This window comes from Lactuca saligna, chromosome 1 (genome assembly GCF_052625555.1).
Source record: "Lactuca saligna cultivar CGN05327 chromosome 1, ASM5262555v1, whole genome shotgun sequence".
In the NCBI taxonomy this organism is placed as follows: domain Eukaryota; kingdom Viridiplantae; phylum Streptophyta; class Magnoliopsida; order Asterales; family Asteraceae; genus Lactuca; species Lactuca saligna.
This window is the reverse complement of record NC_136417.1, coordinates 176,481,976-176,486,879: the sequence shown is the minus strand read 5'-3', so window position 1 is coordinate 176,486,879 and position 4,904 is coordinate 176,481,976. Positions and strand designations below refer to the sequence as shown.

General features: G+C 36.5%; 1 long non-coding RNA gene across 2 annotated transcripts; it reads right to left on the bottom strand.

The window, feature by feature from the left end:
• Nucleotides 1-210: 210 nt before the first annotated feature.
• LOC145046381 (uncharacterized) lies at nucleotides 211-1,580 on the bottom strand. 2 transcript variants are annotated; one of them, XR_013681998.1, is made up of 3 exons: nucleotides 1,299-1,512; nucleotides 723-913; nucleotides 211-557 (listed from the first exon to the last, which is right to left on the bottom strand). It is a non-coding gene; the product is annotated as an uncharacterized LOC145046381 (long non-coding RNA). The 2 variants fall into 2 exon arrangements; XR_013681997.1 differs by having other exon boundaries at nucleotides 723-1,580.
• Nucleotides 1,581-4,904: the final 3,324 nt, after the last annotated feature.

Here is a 4,904-nt window from a genome sequence, read left to right as displayed (position 1 = left end):
TCAAAGTATTATAAGTATGCAGGCTTTATTTCATAACAACCACAACACAATAGAATCATGCACTACCAATGATCATCCAACATCCACCACACCCATGTACCAAACATTTATAAATGCAACCTTCATATATGTAAATTTTTAAGCGATAATTTTGCTCCTTTTCATTCCCAAACTAAAATTTATCAACTCAAAAACTCACAAAATCAACAATTCCACAAACAGTTGGCATGCATTCTATATTCATTAGCAACAAATAAAATGTCACAAACATAGTCAAATGACTCAAATTGAAGTATACTTCAACCGATTACATGTGCTTCCTTCTATATCTCTATTCTCTCATTTACATCACCTATACCAACTCCAGACGGAAAAGTAAAATATAATCTCATGTTCAAACACAGATTAATGATTTAGAAAACAGAACTATTGAGAGATTTAAAATTACCATCGAGGATGTTAATGCCTTCGATTTGTTGCTTATGAAAATAGTATTAGGCTATCAGTTCCCAGAATATCTTATTTCTGACCATGGCTGATAACCTCCATCATATAATCTACAATTATGAACAAATGTAATATTAAAAATTAGAAAAAAATCGACGACATTGAATATAATGAAATTGGTACGAATCGTAAATTTAACTTAAGTTGAGAAAGACAAAAACGATTAGAAAATGTGACTGTTCGCAGAAATAATAAAAGCACAGTTGATTACTAACCATCTCTAAGAAATCAATGTTAGGGCTTTCTTGGGCAACAACGGTAGAAGTAGAAGACCATGAAAATAGAAACATCGGACTAAGCAGATGCATGAATGGCAGCTGGTTTTGTATATGTTGAAAGTTACTGATCTTTAACCCTTTGCATCACTCCCTAATAATCCTTTCGGCGTGAGTATGGTTGTTGTCATCTGAGAAAAGAAATTATAATTCATATAAAGCCAACAGTTAAGAAATAAAATCATATTTTGGAGTTCATATGATCAAATTCAAAGTCTATTACAACTTTGATTGCCCCATTGTATAGATCAAATCACATCAATGATGAAGCATAAGCAGTAATTTTAATAATAATCATCAGAAATGATGAAAACTTGGACGCTCATGTTGGTTCCATTCCGAAGTGGTAGAGACGGTGAACCCATCTGAGGGTCTCGATTGTTTTACAGAGACGTGATTGGACGATTTTTCTCCGATCAACCATGGCATGCCGACTGCAGGATTGTTGATCGGAGATCAAAAGGAAACTATGAAGAATCGGAATCCGAGGGTCGACGAGGTTTCGAGGAACAATACCTTGACCCCTACGATGTTGGTTGTTCCTTTTCTTGGGCATCGGCGTAGCTCTCTGGAAGGTAGATAAAATAAATAGAAACGAAGAAGAAAAGATAAGTGGTATCGGCTAATACTGTCTCTCTTTCGTTGGATGTAGAAGAAACGCACCAATCACAATTGATTGCAACTATTCTATAATACACCCGATGAGTTATCCTTAACCGCTTGATTTCAATTTTCATTGGATACTAAATAACGACGGAGGGAGAAAATTTTATACCGCTACACTCTCCTGTTGTCGTCGGTGAGTCCAAAACTGGACCGGTTTATCCGGACCCGAAACCCGGAATTAAAGGATTATAAGAATCGAGAACCAGATCGGTATACGGCAACCGGTTCCGGATATCAAACCGGATATAGTGGGTATACAACCGGTTGGAACCGAAAATTGATAAATGGAACCGGATTTGTGTATTAGATCCGGAAATAGCCGAAAACCCGTAAATGAAATCGGAACCTGAAATTTTTACACAAAAAAAATATATATTGTAACCCGGAATACTTTTTAATAAAAACTCTCCACCCAATAACCAACGTCTTCAAATCAAAAACCTATTTTGCAAAACAATATATTTCAATTTTTTTCAAGTAATGTACATTAATTAAATTGTTATGGTTTTTTACATCAAACGTTTTATATATTAGAAATCAGTATAGAGGTGGAACAAAATGTTTGTACCCTGAATTAAAAAACAACACCAAAATCATTTCATTTCCATAATCAGATCATGATGCACCTAATTGGAATGTTATATGGTAAATTTAACTTTTTTTGGCACCAAATTATAAACCCACAGTGGATATAACTTGGATATAACTTCATGACACGACATATACTGTAGAAGAACATTAAATACCTCTAATGCCCCTCCCTTATAAGACAAATATTTTTAACATTCTGGTTTTATGGTCTCTTGTCGTTGATCACATAGAAGGGCAAAAAAAAAAAAAAAAAAACGAGATTGGTGAATGTTGTAGTTGATGTTGATCACAGTAGTTTTTTTTTTTTTTTTTTTTTTTTTTTTTTTTTTTTTTTTGAGAAGCCTTTGTCATCAGCAGATTAAACAGATGAATCAGGCGTATTCTTTTTGATAACCCTTTAGTGTCCGGTTCCAGTCCCTTAAACCCGATTTCGGTTTTTTTTAGAAATCCGGTTCAAAAACCCGAAATACCCGGACCCGTATCCGGAATATCCGGAACTCTGATAAAATTAATTTTGGAACCCAATACCCGGACCGTTTAAGGATATCCCGATTAAACAAGATTCGGTTCCGGTCCGGTTTTCCGGTTTTATAACTCATCCCTAATCGGCACCATCACCATCGGCGGCCGACCACTTCTTTTCTATTCTGGTGACCACACAAAAACATAGACGAATCCATAAAGGAAAATTAAAAGACCGTAAAACCCACCAACACAATCAAAATCGCAAAGATGGTACAAAGATGAATTTAGCTTTTCAGATCAATTTACGATTTGCAAAAATCAAGAAACGTTTCAGGCCTAACGGCCCTAAGAGAAATAGGAGAAAAGGAAATCGGAAGATGGATGAAATTAGAGAGTATGCATGTAGGGTTCGATTACGAAGACGATGTATGAAATCAGCGAGAGAAGATGGATTTGATGACCACCGATTTCTTGTGCGACGAAATTGATTAAGGAAACGTGTTAGGTGGAGAGGCGATGGGAAGCATCGTGTTAGCTGGAGAGGCAGTGCGTATGGCGGTGGACAGTGGGTTTTTTTAGGAGATAACACGTGGAATACATTATCCATGTAACATCCATAAAATTCAAGCCAAACTAAAACTTTTTGAAACATTTCAAAAACCAATAAGTATTACACTTGTATTTCCAAAATGGTTTATTATCAGAGTTTCCCAGAGACCATAAGTCCAAAACACGAGAATGTGTACGATCACGCCTTCGCCTTGCCGAGACATCTGAAACACCTTAAACAATAAACTGAAACCATAAGCACAAAGCTTAGTGAGTTCCCCCAAAATACCAACACCTTACAGTTATAACCATATCATATAACAAATACAGAACAACAAGCATACTGGGTCCTCGGTCTGACTGGACCGCCCAACCAGACCTACAGTCTATCTGGATCTATCCCAAGCCTTTGGTATGACTGGGCCGCCATACGGGCCCACAGTCTACCCGGACCGCTCGTAGGGTATGTTGGCCTACAGCACAAAGCAGGACCGCCTCAATCCAACCCCCAACCAAACAAACATGTGCATATAAATATCATACGCTAGCTCATTTCATATAACAGTCAAACTGATCTAACATATCACCAATCATAGCAACATCCCAATAACTGGGATACAGACCTAACCGGTCACTAACATAGCATCATCCTATAACCAGGACAATCATGTGCACATAGATATCATATAACACTAGCATGTGTATATATATATATATATATATATATATATATATATATATATATATATATATATATATATATATATATATATATATATATATATATATATATATAACAGTCAAACCGATCTAACAGATCACAAAGCATAGCAACAATCCTATAGCCAGGATATCGACCTAATAGGTCACTAACATAACATCATCATATATACCATGATACCGACCAAATCGGGTCACTAAAGCATAGCATATTGCCATCCTAATTACCAGGATGTGAATTAGTAAGCATAACATGCAATAATCCGAATACAATCCATAAAGGGTCGACCTTGGTGTCTTAGACCCTGTTGATATAGTGAGGAGAACTCACCTGGCACTGCTGAAGTCATGCAGATAAAACTCCAGTTGTTGGTTGATAGATTCCCGAGCTGCCAACATCAAACAACACCCAATTAATAATTGGGTTCCAAGACAAATGTCCAACTCACGCACCAAAGGCCCAAAAGTCAAGTAATGGGCCAAATCCTAACATATGGCCCAATTTTCCAAATTGGGCCTAGATCTCTACATGATCTTTCCTTAACACCCACCCAATTATTCCAATCTAATTTCCATGGCCCAATATCACATAATCATAAAGTCCCAATTAAGACCTATCTATGGCCCAATTTTCCAAATTGGGCTCAAGTCCTCACATGGGCCTTATCCTAACACCCATATAATTATTTAGTCCATTTACTTATTCTTGAAAAGCGCATTAGTAGTTCAATAGCCAAAGCCCAATAGAAAGGCCCAATACCAAACCCAAGTGAAATTAGGGTTTCACATAAAATGACAATTAGGGTTAAATGTTTCTTACTTAACTCAGTAAGGACTTAATCCATTAAGTCCAATATTGCCTTAAGCTAGTTTCACACTGATTATTAATTATTATTTTAGGTTTAATAATTAATTCTCATGTGAGTGTGTCCTGATTAATTCACAACAATTAGGGTTTTATGCCCTTAGGGTTTTCCAAACCCTAATTAGGGTTTTCCATCCCAATACTAGCCCATTAGTCCATTGGTTGGGCTTTAAGGTCACATTGGACCTTATTGGCTCATTAGGGTTAATTTGGACCCACTAGGGTTTCATTGATCCCACATTGTCTAAACATCCCTCAAACGAGGT